General features: G+C 39.3%; 16 non-coding genes across 16 annotated transcripts; all 16 read right to left on the bottom strand.

The window, feature by feature from the left end:
* Positions 1–370: 370 nt before the first annotated feature.
* On the bottom strand, positions 371–442 carry TRNAE-CUC (transfer RNA glutamic acid (anticodon CUC)). Its single transcript has one exon. It is a non-coding gene; the product is annotated as a tRNA-Glu (tRNA).
* An 857-nt stretch (positions 443–1299) lies between these two features.
* Positions 1300–1371, bottom strand: TRNAE-CUC (transfer RNA glutamic acid (anticodon CUC)). Its single transcript has one exon. It is a non-coding gene; the product is annotated as a tRNA-Glu (tRNA).
* Positions 1372–2228: 857 nt separating this feature from the next.
* On the bottom strand, positions 2229–2300 carry TRNAE-CUC (transfer RNA glutamic acid (anticodon CUC)). Its single transcript has one exon. It is a non-coding gene; the product is annotated as a tRNA-Glu (tRNA).
* An 851-nt stretch (positions 2301–3151) lies between these two features.
* TRNAE-CUC (transfer RNA glutamic acid (anticodon CUC)) lies at positions 3152–3223 on the bottom strand. Its single transcript has one exon. It is a non-coding gene; the product is annotated as a tRNA-Glu (tRNA).
* An 857-nt stretch (positions 3224–4080) lies between these two features.
* TRNAE-CUC (transfer RNA glutamic acid (anticodon CUC)) lies at positions 4081–4152 on the bottom strand. The gene has a single exon. It is a non-coding gene; the product is annotated as a tRNA-Glu (tRNA).
* Positions 4153–5016: 864 nt separating this feature from the next.
* On the bottom strand, positions 5017–5088 carry TRNAE-CUC (transfer RNA glutamic acid (anticodon CUC)). The gene has a single exon. It is a non-coding gene; the product is annotated as a tRNA-Glu (tRNA).
* An 857-nt stretch (positions 5089–5945) lies between these two features.
* On the bottom strand, positions 5946–6017 carry TRNAE-CUC (transfer RNA glutamic acid (anticodon CUC)). Its single transcript has one exon. It is a non-coding gene; the product is annotated as a tRNA-Glu (tRNA).
* An 856-nt stretch (positions 6018–6873) lies between these two features.
* On the bottom strand, positions 6874–6945 carry TRNAE-CUC (transfer RNA glutamic acid (anticodon CUC)). Its single transcript has one exon. It is a non-coding gene; the product is annotated as a tRNA-Glu (tRNA).
* Positions 6946–7802: 857 nt separating this feature from the next.
* TRNAE-CUC (transfer RNA glutamic acid (anticodon CUC)) lies at positions 7803–7874 on the bottom strand. Its single transcript has one exon. It is a non-coding gene; the product is annotated as a tRNA-Glu (tRNA).
* Positions 7875–8731: 857 nt separating this feature from the next.
* On the bottom strand, positions 8732–8803 carry TRNAE-CUC (transfer RNA glutamic acid (anticodon CUC)). Its single transcript has one exon. It is a non-coding gene; the product is annotated as a tRNA-Glu (tRNA).
* An 857-nt stretch (positions 8804–9660) lies between these two features.
* Positions 9661–9732, bottom strand: TRNAE-CUC (transfer RNA glutamic acid (anticodon CUC)). The gene has a single exon. It is a non-coding gene; the product is annotated as a tRNA-Glu (tRNA).
* An 851-nt stretch (positions 9733–10583) lies between these two features.
* Positions 10584–10655, bottom strand: TRNAE-CUC (transfer RNA glutamic acid (anticodon CUC)). Its single transcript has one exon. It is a non-coding gene; the product is annotated as a tRNA-Glu (tRNA).
* An 857-nt stretch (positions 10656–11512) lies between these two features.
* Positions 11513–11584, bottom strand: TRNAE-CUC (transfer RNA glutamic acid (anticodon CUC)). The gene has a single exon. It is a non-coding gene; the product is annotated as a tRNA-Glu (tRNA).
* An 864-nt stretch (positions 11585–12448) lies between these two features.
* TRNAE-CUC (transfer RNA glutamic acid (anticodon CUC)) lies at positions 12449–12520 on the bottom strand. Its single transcript has one exon. It is a non-coding gene; the product is annotated as a tRNA-Glu (tRNA).
* Positions 12521–13375: 855 nt separating this feature from the next.
* TRNAE-CUC (transfer RNA glutamic acid (anticodon CUC)) lies at positions 13376–13447 on the bottom strand. The gene has a single exon. It is a non-coding gene; the product is annotated as a tRNA-Glu (tRNA).
* An 857-nt stretch (positions 13448–14304) lies between these two features.
* TRNAE-CUC (transfer RNA glutamic acid (anticodon CUC)) lies at positions 14305–14376 on the bottom strand. The gene has a single exon. It is a non-coding gene; the product is annotated as a tRNA-Glu (tRNA).
* Positions 14377–14905: the final 529 nt, after the last annotated feature.

Here is a 14905-nt window from a genome sequence, read left to right as displayed (position 1 = left end):
AGTAAACTAAGAAAACTGCTTGCTAATTAATATGGGATATTCCACAGAGTTGCAGAAAACATATAGGGTTTTAAAAAAAAAAAAAAAGAGTGTTGCCTTCACTAAAAAGCTGTTTTTCATTTTAGTAGTTGAATCCTGCCTCATTTGAGCTGGAGTTAACAGGTCAATTCAATATACTGAAGATTGTAAGTTTTTTCCTCAGACGGTATGTAGTTAACTCATTATCTTTCGCAGGAGAGCCTAGAAACTTTACCATTCAGTTCCAATATTCTATGGATAAGTAAGGAAATTTTAGGTCAAATGACAGGCCACAATGGCCAAACAATTGCGTCGGCCTTTGAATGTCGAAACAAGCACAGAAAAATTTGCATTCCCATACCGGGAGTCGAACCCGGGCCGCCTGGGTGAGAACCAGGAATCCTAACCGCTAGACCATATGGGAAATGTTGTGCTGTGTAGTCGATGATGTGGAAAAAAAGAACTTTATTTCTTTGAGTAAGCAACTTCTGCACGTTTGCAACAGAAGCTTTCCTTGTTAGCACAATAGGTGGCGCGTCAATCTCAAACTCTTAAGGTCATGATTGTGATCCTCACATGTGGCACTTTTCTTTGGAGATTTTGTCTCCATCTTGTCTAGAGAGCCACATTTGTTTCCACTGAGTACCAAAAATCAACAGTAATATATCGAGGGGTTTGAGTCTCTTGACACCAAGAATTTGGAAGTCGAAGGTAAGAATGATTTCCGATATGAGCTCAAATGGCTTTTTGTGCAAAAGAATGGAATGAATGGCTAAAAGCTCTTGTGGTCAGCATTTTTCGCTGCAAAGAGCAATTTTAATCTAAACTAACTTTGTCTGCAAGGTATGTGTCGACCTTTGAATGCAGGAACTATTGCAGAAAAAAGTGGCAGTCCCCTATCAGGAATTGAACCAGTAAACTAAGAAAACTGCTTGCTAATTAATATGGGATATTCCACAGAGTTGCAGAAAACATATAGGGTTTTAAAAAAAAAAAAAGAGTGTTGCCTTCACTAAAAAGCTGTTTTTCATTTTAGTAGTTGAATCCTGCCTCATTTGAGCTGGAGTTAACAGGTCAATTCAATATACTGAAGATTGTAAGTTTTTTCCTCAGACGGTATGTAGTTTACTCATTATCTTTCGCAGGAGAGCCTAGAAACTTTACCATTCAGTTCCAATATTCTATGGATAAGTAAGGAAATTTTAGGTCAAATGACAGGCCACAATGGCCAACCAATTGCGTCGGCCTTTGAATGTCGAAACAAGCACAGAAAAATTTGCATTCCCATACCGGGAGTCGAACCCGGGCCGCCTGGGTGAGAACCAGGAATCCTAACCGCTAGACCATATGGGAAATGTTGTGCTGTGTAGTCGATGATGTGGAAAAATAGAACTTTATTTCTTTGAGTAAGCAACTTCTGCACGTTTGCAACAGAAGCTTTCCTTGTTAGCACAATAGGTGGCGCGTCAATCTCAAACTCTTAAGGTCATGATTGTGATCCTCACATGTGGCACTTTTCTTTGGAGATTTTGTCTCCATCTTGTCTAGAGAGCCACATTTGTTTCCACTGAGTACCAAAAATCAACAATAATATATCGAGGGGTTTGAGTCTCTTGACACCAAGAATTTGGAAGTCGAAGGTAAGAATGATTTCCGATATGAGCTCAAATGGCTTTTTGTGCAAAAGAATGGAATGAATGGCTAAAAGCTCTTGTGGTCAGCATTTTTCGCTGCAAAGAGCAATTTTAATCTAAACTAACTTTGTCTGCAAGGTATGTGTCGACCTTTGAATGCAGGAACTATTGCAGAAAAAAGTGGCAGTCCCCTATCAGGAATTGAACCAGTAAACTAAGTAAACTGCTTGCTAATTAATATGGGATATTCCACAGAGTTGCAGAAAACATATAGGGTTTTAAAAAAAAAAAAAGAGTGTTGCCTTCACTAAAAAGCTGTTTTTCATTTTAGCAGTTGAATCCTGCCTCATTTGAGCTGGAGTTAACAGGTCAATTCAATATACTGAAGATTGTAAGTTTTTTCCTCAGACGGTATGTAGTTAACTCATTATCTTTCGCAGGAGAGCCTAGAAACTTTACCATTCAGTTCCAATATTCTATGGATAAGTAAGGAAATTTTAGGTCAAATGACAGGCCACAATGGCCAACCAATTGCGTCGGCCTTTGAATGTCGAAACAAGCACAGAAAAATTTGCATTCCCATACCGGGAGTCGAACCCGGGCCGCCTGGGTGAGAACCAGGAATCCTAACCGCTAGACCATATGGGAAATGTTGTGCTGTGTAGTCGATGATGTGGAAAAATAGAACTTTATTTCTTTGAGTAAGCAACTTCTGCACGTTTGCAACAGAAGCTTTCCTTGTTAGCACAATAGGTGGCGCGTCAATCTCAAACTCTTAAGGTCATGATTGTGATCCTCACATGTGGCACTTTTCTTTGGAGATTTTGTCTCCATCTTGTCTAGAGAGCCACATTTGTTTCCACTGAGTACCAAAAATCAACAATAATATATCGAGGGGTTTGAGTCTCTTGACACCAAGAATTTGGAAGTCGAAGGTAAGAATGATTTCCGATATGAGCTCAAATGGCTTTTTGTGCAAAAGAATGGAATGAATGGCTAAAAGCTCTTGTGGTCAGCATTTTTCGCTGCAAAGAGCAATTTTAATCTAAACTAACTTTGTCTGCAAGGTATGTGTCGACCTTTGAATGCAGGAACTATTGCAGAAAAAAGTGGCAGTCCCCTATCAGGAATTGAACCAGTAAACTAAGAAAACTGCTTGCTAATTAATATGGGATATTCCACAGAGTTGCAGAAAACATAGGGTTTTAAAAAAAAAGAGTGTTGCCTTCACTAAAAAGCTGTTTTTCATTTTAGTAGTTGAATCCTGCCTCATTTGAGCTGGAGTTAACAGGTCAATTCAATATACTGAAGATTGTAAGTTTTTTCCTCAGACGGTATGTAGTTTACTCATTATCTTTGGCAGGAGAGCCTAGAAACTTTACCATTCAGTTCCAATATTCTATGGATAAGTAAGGAAATTTTAGGTCAAATGACAGGCCACAATGGCCAACCAATTGCGTCGGCCTTTGAATGTCGAAACAAGCACAGAAAAATTTGCATTCCCATACCGGGAGTCGAACCCGGGCCGCCTGGGTGAGAACCAGGAATCCTAACCGCTAGACCATATGGGAAATGTTGTGCTGTGTAGTCGATGATGTGGAAAAAAAGAACTCTATTTCTTTGAGTAAGCAACTTCTGCACGTTTGCAACAGAAGCTTTCCTTGTTAGCACAATAGGTGGCGCGTCAATCTCAAACTCTTAAGGTCATGATTGTGATCCTCACATGTGGCACTTTTCTTTGGAGATTTTGTCTCCATCTTGTCTAGAGAGCCACATTTGTTTCCACTGAGTACCAAAAATCAACAATAATATATCGAGGGGTTTGAGTCTCTTGACACCAAGAATTTGGAAGTCGAAGGTAAGAATGATTTCCGATATGAGCTCAAATGGCTTTTTGTGCAACAGAATGGAATGAATAGCTAAAAGCTCTTGTGGTCAGCATTTTTCGCTGCAAAGAGCAATTTTAATCTAAACTAACTTTGTCTGCAAGGTATGTGTCGACCTTTGAATGCAGGAACTATTGCAGAAAAAAGTGGCAGTCCCCTGTCAGGAATTGAACCAGTAAACTAAGAAAACTGCTTGCTAATTAATATGGGATATTCCACAGAGTTGCAGAAAACATATAGGGTTTTAAAAAAAAAAAAAGAGTGTTGCCTTCACTAAAAAGCTGTTTTTCATTTTAGTAGTTGAATCCTGCCTCATTTGAGCTGGAGTTAACAGGTCAATTCAATATACTGAAGATTGTAAGTTTTTTCCTCAGACGGTATGTAGTTAACTCATTATCTTTCGCAGGAGAGCCTAGAAACTTTACCATTCAGTTCCAATATTCTATGGATAAGTAAGGAAATTTTAGGTCAAATGACAGGCCACAATGGCCAACCAATTGCGTCGGCCTTTGAATGTCGAAACAAGCACAGAAAAATTTGCATTCCCATACCGGGAGTCGAACCCGGGCCGCCTGGGTGAGAACCAGGAATCCTAACCGCTAGACCATATGGGAAATGTTGTGCTGTGTAGTCGATGATGTGGAAAAATAGAACTTTATTTCTTTGAGTAAGCAACTTCTGCACGTTTGCAACAGAAGCTTTCCTTGTTAGCACAATAGATGGCGCGTCAATCTCAAACTCTTAAGGTCATGATTGTGATCCTCACATGTGGCACTTTTCTTTGGAGATTTTGTCTCCATCTTGTCTAGAGAGCCACATTTGTTTCCACTGAGTACCAAAAATCAACAATAATATATCGAGGGGTTTGAGTCTCTTGACACCAAGAATTTGGAAGTCGAAGGTAAGAATGATTTCCGATATGAGCTCAAATGGCTTTTTGTGCAACAGAATGGAATGAATAGCTAAAAGCTCTTGTGGTCAGCATTTTTCGCTGCAAAAAGCAATTTTAATCTAAACTAACTTTGTCTGCAAGGTATGTGTCGACCTTTGAATGCAGGAACTATTGCAGAAAAAAGTGGCAGTCCCCTATCAGGAATTGAACCAGTAAACTAAGAAAACTGCTTGCTAATTAATATGGGATATTCCACAGAGTTGCAGAAAACATAGGGTTTTTAAAAAAAAAAAAAAAAAAAAAGAGTGTTGCCTTCACTAAAAAGCTGTTTTTCATTTTAGTAGTTGAATCCTGCCTCATTTGAGCTGGAGTTAACAGGTCAATTCAATATACTGAAGATTGTAAGTTTTTTCCTCAGACGGTATGTAGTTTACTCATTATCTTTCGCAGGAGAGCCTAGAAACTTTACCATTCAGTTCCAATATTATATGGATAAGTAAGGAAATTTTAGGTCAAATGACAGGCCACAATGGCCAACCAATTGCGTCGGCCTTTGAATGTCGAAACAAGCACAGAAAAATTTGCATTCCCATACCGGGAGTCGAACCCGGGCCGCCTGGGTGAGAACCAGGAATCCTAACCGCTAGACCATATGGGAAATGTTGTGCTGTGTAGTCGATGATGTGGAAAAAAAGAACTTTATTTCTTTGAGTAAGCAACTTCTGCACGTTTGCAACAGAAGCTTTCCTTGTTAGCACAATAGGTGGCGCGTCAATCTCAAACTCTTAAGGTCATGATTGTGATCCTCACATGTGGCCCTTTTCTTTGGAGATTTTGTCTCCATCTTGTCTAGAGAGCCACATTTGTTTCCACTGAGTACCAAAAATCAACAATAATATATTGAGGGGTTTGAGTCTCTTGACACCAAGTATTTGGAAGTCGAAGGTAAGAATGATTTCCGATATGAGCTCAAATGGCTTTTTGTGCAAAAGAATGGAATGAATGGCTAAAAGCTCTTGTGGTCAGCATTTTTCGCTGCAAAGAGCAATTTTAATCTAAACTAACTTTGTCTGCAAGGTATGTGTCGACCTTTGAATGCAGGAACTATTGCAGAAAAAAGTGGCAGTCCCCTATCAGGAATTGAACCAGTAAACTAAGAAAACTGCTTGCTAATTAATATGGGATATTCCACAGAGTTGCAGAAAACATATAGGGTTTTAAAAAAAAAAAAAGAGTGTTGCCTTCACTAAAAAGCTGTTTTTCATTTTAGTAGTTGAATCCTGCCTCATTTGAGCTGGAGTTAACAGGTCAATTCAATATACTGAAGATTGTAAGTTTTTTCCTCAGACGGTATGTAGTTTACTCATTATCTTTCGCAGGAGAGCCTAGAAACTTTACCATTCAGTTCCAATATTCTATGGATAAGTAAGGAAATTTTAGGTCAAATGACAGGCCACAATGGCCAACCAATTGCGTCGGCCTTTGAATGTCGAAACAAGCACAGAAAAATTTGCATTCCCATACCGGGAGTCGAACCCGGGCCGCCTGGGTGAGAACCAGGAATCCTAACCGCTAGACCATATGGGAAATGTTGTGCTGTGTAGTCGATGATGTGGAAAAATAGAACTTTATTTCTTTGAGTAAGCAACTTCTGCACGTTTGCAACAGAAGCTTTCCTTGTTAGCACAATAGGTGGCGCGTCAATCTCAAACTCTTAAGGTCATGATTGTGATCCTCACATGTGGCACTTTTCTTTGGAGATTTTGTCTCCATCTTGTCTAGAGAGCCACATTTGTTTCCACTGAGTACCAAAAATCAACAATAATATATCGAGGGGTTTGAGTCTCTTGACACCAAGAATTTGGAAGTCGAAGGTAAGAATGATTTCCGATATGAGCTCAAATGGCTTTTTGTGCAAAAGAATGGAATGAATGGCTAAAAGCTCTTGTGGTCAGCATTTTTCGCTGCAAAGAGCAATTTTAATCTAAACTAACTTTGTCTGCAAGGTATGTGTCGACCTTTGAATGCAGGAACTATTGCAGAAAAAAGTGGCAGTCCCCTATCAGGAATTGAACCAGTAAACTAAGAAAACTGCTTGCTAATTAATATGGGATATTCCACAGAGTTGCAGAAAACATATAGGGTTTTAAAAAAAAAAAAGAGTGTTGCCTTCACTAAAAAGCTGTTTTTCATTTTAGTAGTTGAATCCTGCCTCATTTGAGCTGGAGTTAACAGGTCAATTCAATATACTGAAGATTGTAAGTTTTTTCCTCAGACGGTATGTAGTTAACTCATTATCTTTCGCAGGAGAGCCTAGAAACTTTACCATTCAGTTCCAATATTCTATGGATAAGTAAGGAAATTTTAGGTCAAATGACAGGCCACAATGGCCAACCAATTGCGTCGGCCTTTGAATGTCGAAACAAGCACAGAAAAATTTGCATTCCCATACCGGGAGTCGAACCCGGGCCGCCTGGGTGAGAACCAGGAATCCTAACCGCTAGACCATATGGGAAATGTTATGCTGTGTAGTCGATGATGTGGAAAAAAAGAACTTTATTTCTTTGAGTAAGCAACTTCTGCACGTTTGCAACAGAAGCTTTCCTTGTTAGCACAATAGGTGGCGCGTCAATCTCAAACTCTTAAGGTCATGATTGTGATCCTCACATGTGGCACTTTTCTTTGGAGATTTTGTCTCCATCTTGTCTAGAGAGCCACATTTGTTTCCACTGAGTACCAAAAATCAACAATAATATATCGAGGGGTTTGAGTCTCTTGACACCAAGAATTTGGAAGTCGAAGGTAAGAATGATTTCCGATATGAGCTCAAATGGCTTTTTGTGCAAAAGAATGGAATGAATGGCTAAAAGCTCTTGTGGTCAGCATTTTTCGCTGCAAAGAGCAATTTTAATCTAAACTAACTTTGTCTGCAAGGTATGTGTCGACCTTTGAATGCAGGAACTATTGCAGAAAAAAGTGGCAGTCCCCTATCAGGAATTGAACCAGTAAACTAAGAAAACTGCTTGCTAATTAATATGGGATATTCCACAGAGTTGCAGAAAACATATAGGGTTTTAAAAAAAAAAAAAGAGTGTTGCCTTCACTAAAAAGCTGTTTTTCATTTTAGTAGTTGAATCCTGCCTCATTTGAGCTGGAGTTAACAGGTCAATTCAATATACTGAAGATTGTAAGTTTTTTCCTCAGACGGTATGTAGTTAACTCATTATCTTTCGCAGGAGAGCCTAGAAACTTTACCATTCAGTTCCAATATTCTATGGATAAGTAAGGAAATTTTAGGTCAAATGACAGGCCACAATGGCCAAACAATTGCGTCGGCCTTTGAATGTCGAAACAAGCACAGAAAAATTTGCATTCCCATACCGGGAGTCGAACCCGGGCCGCCTGGGTGAGAACCAGGAATCCTAACCGCTAGACCATATGGGAAATGTTGTGCTGTGTAGTCGATGATGTGGAAAAAAAGAACTTTATTTCTTTGAGTAAGCAACTTCTGCACGTTTGCAACAGAAGCTTTCCTTGTTAGCACAATAGGTGGCGCGTCAATCTCAAACTCTTAAGGTCATGATTGTGATCCTCACATGTGGCACTTTTCTTTGGAGATTTTGTCTCCATCTTGTCTAGAGAGCCACATTTGTTTCCACTGAGTACCAAAAATCAACAGTAATATATCGAGGGGTTTGAGTCTCTTGACACCAAGAATTTGGAAGTCGAAGGTAAGAATGATTTCCGATATGAGCTCAAATGGCTTTTTGTGCAAAAGAATGGAATGAATGGCTAAAAGCTCTTGTGGTCAGCATTTTTCGCTGCAAAGAGCAATTTTAATCTAAACTAACTTTGTCTGCAAGGTATGTGTCGACCTTTGAATGCAGGAACTATTGCAGAAAAAAGTGGCAGTCCCCTATCAGGAATTGAACCAGTAAACTAAGAAAACTGCTTGCTAATTAATATGGGATATTCCACAGAGTTGCAGAAAACATATAGGGTTTTAAAAAAAAAAAAAGAGTGTTGCCTTCACTAAAAAGCTGTTTTTCATTTTAGTAGTTGAATCCTGCCTCATTTGAGCTGGAGTTAACAGGTCAATTCAATATACTGAAGATTGTAAGTTTTTTCCTCAGACGGTATGTAGTTTACTCATTATCTTTCGCAGGAGAGCCTAGAAACTTTACCATTCAGTTCCAATATTCTATGGATAAGTAAGGAAATTTTAGGTCAAATGACAGGCCACAATGGCCAACCAATTGCGTCGGCCTTTGAATGTCGAAACAAGCACAGAAAAATTTGCATTCCCATACCGGGAGTCGAACCCGGGCCGCCTGGGTGAGAACCAGGAATCCTAACCGCTAGACCATATGGGAAATGTTGTGCTGTGTAGTCGATGATGTGGAAAAATAGAACTTTATTTCTTTGAGTAAGCAACTTCTGCACGTTTGCAACAGAAGCTTTCCTTGTTAGCACAATAGGTGGCGCGTCAATCTCAAACTCTTAAGGTCATGATTGTGATCCTCACATGTGGCACTTTTCTTTGGAGATTTTGTCTCCATCTTGTCTAGAGAGCCACATTTGTTTCCACTGAGTACCAAAAATCAACAATAATATATCGAGGGGTTTGAGTCTCTTGACACCAAGAATTTGGAAGTCGAAGGTAAGAATGATTTCCGATATGAGCTCAAATGGCTTTTTGTGCAAAAGAATGGAATGAATGGCTAAAAGCTCTTGTGGTCAGCATTTTTCGCTGCAAAGAGCAATTTTAATCTAAACTAACTTTGTCTGCAAGGTATGTGTCGACCTTTGAATGCAGGAACTATTGCAGAAAAAAGTGGCAGTCCCCTATCAGGAATTGAACCAGTAAACTAAGTAAACTGCTTGCTAATTAATATGGGATATTCCACAGAGTTGCAGAAAACATATAGGGTTTTAAAAAAAAAAAAAGAGTGTTGCCTTCACTAAAAAGCTGTTTTTCATTTTAGCAGTTGAATCCTGCCTCATTTGAGCTGGAGTTAACAGGTCAATTCAATATACTGAAGATTGTAAGTTTTTTCCTCAGACGGTATGTAGTTAACTCATTATCTTTCGCAGGAGAGCCTAGAAACTTTACCATTCAGTTCCAATATTCTATGGATAAGTAAGGAAATTTTAGGTCAAATGACAGGCCACAATGGCCAACCAATTGCGTCGGCCTTTGAATGTCGAAACAAGCACAGAAAAATTTGCATTCCCATACCGGGAGTCGAACCCGGGCCGCCTGGGTGAGAACCAGGAATCCTAACCGCTAGACCATATGGGAAATGTTGTGCTGTGTAGTCGATGATGTGGAAAAATAGAACTTTATTTCTTTGAGTAAGCAACTTCTGCACGTTTGCAACAGAAGCTTTCCTTGTTAGCACAATAGGTGGCGCGTCAATCTCAAACTCTTAAGGTCATGATTGTGATCCTCACATGTGGCACTTTTCTTTGGAGATTTTGTCTCCATCTTGTCTAGAGAGCCACATTTGTTTCCACTGAGTACCAAAAATCAACAATAATATATCGAGGGGTTTGAGTCTCTTGACACCAAGAATTTGGAAGTCGAAGGTAAGAATGATTTCCGATATGAGCTCAAATGGCTTTTTGTGCAAAAGAATGGAATGAATGGCTAAAAGCTCTTGTGGTCAGCATTTTTCGCTGCAAAGAGCAATTTTAATCTAAACTAACTTTGTCTGCAAGGTATGTGTCGACCTTTGAATGCAGGAACTATTGCAGAAAAAAGTGGCAGTCCCCTATCAGGAATTGAACCAGTAAACTAAGAAAACTGCTTGCTAATTAATATGGGATATTCCACAGAGTTGCAGAAAACATAGGGTTTTAAAAAAAAAGAGTGTTGCCTTCACTAAAAAGCTGTTTTTCATTTTAGTAGTTGAATCCTGCCTCATTTGAGCTGGAGTTAACAGGTCAATTCAATATACTGAAGATTGTAAGTTTTTTCCTCAGACGGTATGTAGTTTACTCATTATCTTTGGCAGGAGAGCCTAGAAACTTTACCATTCAGTTCCAATATTCTATGGATAAGTAAGGAAATTTTAGGTCAAATGACAGGCCACAATGGCCAACCAATTGCGTCGGCCTTTGAATGTCGAAACAAGCACAGAAAAATTTGCATTCCCATACCGGGAGTCGAACCCGGGCCGCCTGGGTGAGAACCAGGAATCCTAACCGCTAGACCATATGGGAAATGTTGTGCTGTGTAGTCGATGATGTGGAAAAAAAGAACTCTATTTCTTTGAGTAAGCAACTTCTGCACGTTTGCAACAGAAGCTTTCCTTGTTAGCACAATAGGTGGCGCGTCAATCTCAAACTCTTAAGGTCATGATTGTGATCCTCACATGTGGCACTTTTCTTTGGAGATTTTGTCTCCATCTTGTCTAGAGAGCCACATTTGTTTCCACTGAGTACCAAAAATCAACAATAATATATCGAGGGGTTTGAGTCTCTTGACACCAAGAATTTGGAAGTCGAAGGTAAGAATGATTTCCGATATGAGCTCAAATGGCTTTTTGTGCAACAGAATGGAATGAATAGCTAAAAGCTCTTGTGGTCAGCATTTTTCGCTGCAAAGAGCAATTTTAATCTAAACTAACTTTGTCTGCAAGGTATGTGTCGACCTTTGAATGCAGGAACTATTGCAGAAAAAAGTGGCAGTCCCCTATCAGGAATTGAACCAGTAAACTAAGAAAACTGCTTGCTAATTAATATGGGATATTCCACAGAGTTGCAGAAAACATATAGGGTTTTAAAAAAAAAAAAAGAGTGTTGCCTTCACCAAAAAGCTGTTTTTCATTTTAGTAGTTGAATCCTGCCTCATTTGAGCTGGAGTTAACAGGTCAATTCAATATACTGAAGATTGTAAGTTTTTTCCTCAGACGGTATGTAGTTAACTCATTATCTTTCGCAGGAGAGCCTAGAAACTTTACCATTCAGTTCCAATATTCTATGGATAAGTAAGGAAATTTTAGGTCAAATGACAGGCCACAATGGCCAACCAATTGCGTCGGCCTTTGAATGTCGAAACAAGCACAGAAAAATTTGCATTCCCATACCGGGAGTCGAACCCGGGCCGCCTGGGTGAGAACCAGGAATCCTAACCGCTAGACCATATGGGAAATGTTGTGCTGTGTAGTCGATGATGTGGAAAAATAGAACTTTATTTCTTTGAGTAAGCAACTTCTGCACGTTTGCAACAGAAGCTTTCCTTGTTAGCACAATAGGTGGCGCGTCAATCTCAAACTCTTAAGGTCATGATTGTGATCCTCACATGTGGCACTTTTCTTTGGAGATTTTGTCTCCATCTTGTCTAGAGAGCCACATTTGTTTCCACTGAGTACCAAAAATCAACAATAATATATCGAGGGGTTTGAGTCTCTTGACACCAAGAATTTGGAAGTCGAAGGTAAGAATGATTTCCGATATGAGCTCAAATGGCTTTTTGTGCAAAAGAATGGAATGAATGGCTAAAAGCTCTTGTGGTCAGCATTTTTCGCTGCAAAGAGCAATTTTAATCTAAACTAACTTTGTCTGCAAGGTATGTGTCGACCTTTGAATGCAGGAACTATTGCAGAAAAAAGTGGCAGTCCCCTATCAGGAATTGAACCAGTAAACTAAGAAAACTGCTTGCTAATTAATATGGGATATTCCACAGAGTTGCAGAAAACATAGGGTTTTAAAAAAAAAAAAAAAAAAAAAAGAGTGTTGCCTTCACTAAAAAGCTGTTTTTCATTTTAGTAGTTGAATCCTGCCTCATTTGAGCTGGAGTTAACAGGTCAATTCAATATACTGAAGATTGTAAGTTTTTTCCTCAGACGGTATGTAGTTTACTCATTATCTTTGGCAGGAGAGCCTAGAAACTTTACCATTCAGTTCCAATATTCTATGGATAAGTAAGGAAATTTTAGGTCAAATGACAGGCCACAATGGCCAACCAATTGCGTCGGCCTTTGAATGTCGAAACAAGCACAGAAAAATTTGCATTCCCATACCGGGAGTCGAACCCGGGCCGCCTGGGTGAGAACCAGGAATCCTAACCGCTAGACCATATGGGAAATGTTGTGCTGTGTAGTCGATGATGTGGAAAAAAAGAACTTTATTTCTTTGAGTAAGCAACTTCTGCACGTTTGCAACAGAAGCTTTCCTTGTTAGCACAATAGGTGGCGCGTCAATCTCAAACTCTTAAGGTCATGATTGTGATCCTCACATGTGGCACTTTTCTTTGGAGATTTTGTCTCCATCTTGTCTAGAGAGCCACATTTGTTTCCACTGAGTACCAAAAATCAACAATAATATATCGAGGGGTTTGAGTCTCTTGACACCAAGAATTTGGAAGTCGAAGGTAAGAATGATTTCCGATATGAGCTCAAATGGCTTTTTGTGCAACAGAATGGAATGAATAGCTAAAAGCTCTTGTGGTCAGCATTTTTCGCTGCAAAGAGCAATTTTAATCTAAACTAACTTTGTCTGCAAGGTATGTGTCGACCTTTGAATGCAGGAACTATTGCAGAAAAAAGTGGCAGTCCCCTATCAGGAATTGAACCAGTAAACTAAGAAAACTGCTTGCTAATTAATATGGGATATTCCACAGAGTTGCAGAAAACATAGGGTTTTAAAAAAAAAAAAAGAGTGTTGCCTTCACTAAAAAGCTGTTTTTCATTTTAGTAGTTGAATCCTGCCTCATTTGAGCTGGAGTTAACAGGTCAATTCAATATACTGAAGATTGTAAGTTTTTTCCTCAGACGGTATGTAGTTTACTCATTATCTTTGGCAGGAGAGCCTAGAAACTTTACCATTCAGTTCCAATATTCTATGGATAAGTAAGGAAATTTTAGGTCAAATGACAGGCCACAATGGCCAACCAATTGCGTCGGCCTTTGAATGTCGAAACAAGCACAGAAAAATTTGCATTCCCATACCGGGAGTCGAACCCGGGCCGCCTGGGTGAGAACCAGGAATCCTAACCGCTAGACCATATGGGAAATGTTGTGCTGTGTAGTCGATGATGTGGAAAAAAATAACTTTATTTCTTTGAGTAAGCAACTTCTGCACGTTTGCAACAGAAGCTTTCCTTGTTAGCACAATAGGTGGCGCGTCAATCTCAAACTCTTAAGGTCATGATTGTGATCCTCACATGTGGCACTTTTCTTTGGAGATTTTGTCTCCATCTTGTCTAGAGAGCCACATTTGTTTCCACTGAGTACCAAAAATCAACAATAATATATCGAGGGGTTTGAGTCTCTTGACACCAAGAATTTGGAAGTCGAAGGTAAGAATGATTTCCGATATGAGCTCAAATGGCTTTTTGTGCAAAAGAATGGAATGAATGGCTAAAAGCTCTTGTGGTCAGCATTTTTTGCTGCAAAGAGCAATTTTAATCTAAACTAACTTTGTCTGCAAGGTATGTGTCGACCTTTGAATGCAGGAACTATTGCAGAAAAAAGTGGCACTCCCCTATCAGGAATTGAACCAGTAAACTAAGAAAACTGCTTGCTAATTAATATGGGATATTCCACAGAGTTGCAGAAAACATAGGGTTTTAAAAAAAAAAAAAAAGAGTGTTGCCTTCACTAAAAAGCTGTTTTTCATTTTAGTAGTTGAATCCTGCCTCATTTGAGCTGGAGTTAACAGGTCAATTCAATATACTGAAGATTGTAAGTTTTTTCCTCAGACGGTATGTAGTTTACTCATTATCTTTCGCAGGAGAGCCTAGAAACTTTACCATTCAGTTTCAATATTCTATGGATAAGTAAGGAAATTTTAGGTCAAATGACAGGCCACAATGGCCAACCAATTGCGTCGGCCTTTGAATGTCGAAACAAGCACAGAAAAATTTGCATTCCCATACCGGGAGTCGAACCCGGGCCGCCTGGGTGAGAACCAGGAATCCTAACCGCTAGACCATATGGGAAATGTTGTGCTGTGTAGTCGATGATGTGGAAAAAAAGAACTTTATTTCTTTGAGTAAGCAACTTCTGCACGTTTGCAACAGAAGCTTTCCTTGTTAGCACAATAGGTGGCGCGTCAATCTCAAACTCTTAAGGTCATGATTGTGATCCTCACATGTGGCCCTTTTCTTTGGAGATTTTGTCTCCATCTTGTCTAGAGAGCCACATTTGTTTCCACTGAGTACCAAAAATCAACAATAATATATTGAGGGGTTTGAGTCTCTTGACACCAAGTATTTGGAAGTCGAAGGTAAGAATGATTTCCGATATGAGCTCAAATGGCTTTTTGTGCAAAAGAATGGAATGAATGGCTAAAAGCTCTTGTGGTCAGCATTTTTTGCTGCAAAGAGCAATTTTAATCTAAACTAACTTTGTCTGCAAGGTATGTGTCGACCTTTGAATGCAGGAACTATTGCAGAAAAAAGTGGCACTCCCCTATCAGGAATTGAACCAGTAAACTAAGAAAACTGCTTGCTAATTAATATGGGATAT

Source organism: Anomaloglossus baeobatrachus, chromosome 4, assembly GCF_048569485.1.
Source record: "Anomaloglossus baeobatrachus isolate aAnoBae1 chromosome 4, aAnoBae1.hap1, whole genome shotgun sequence".
NCBI lineage: Eukaryota > Metazoa > Chordata > Amphibia > Anura > Aromobatidae > Anomaloglossus > Anomaloglossus baeobatrachus.
Note: the sequence above shows the minus strand (reverse complement) of the source record. Positions and strands in the feature narration are given on the sequence as shown.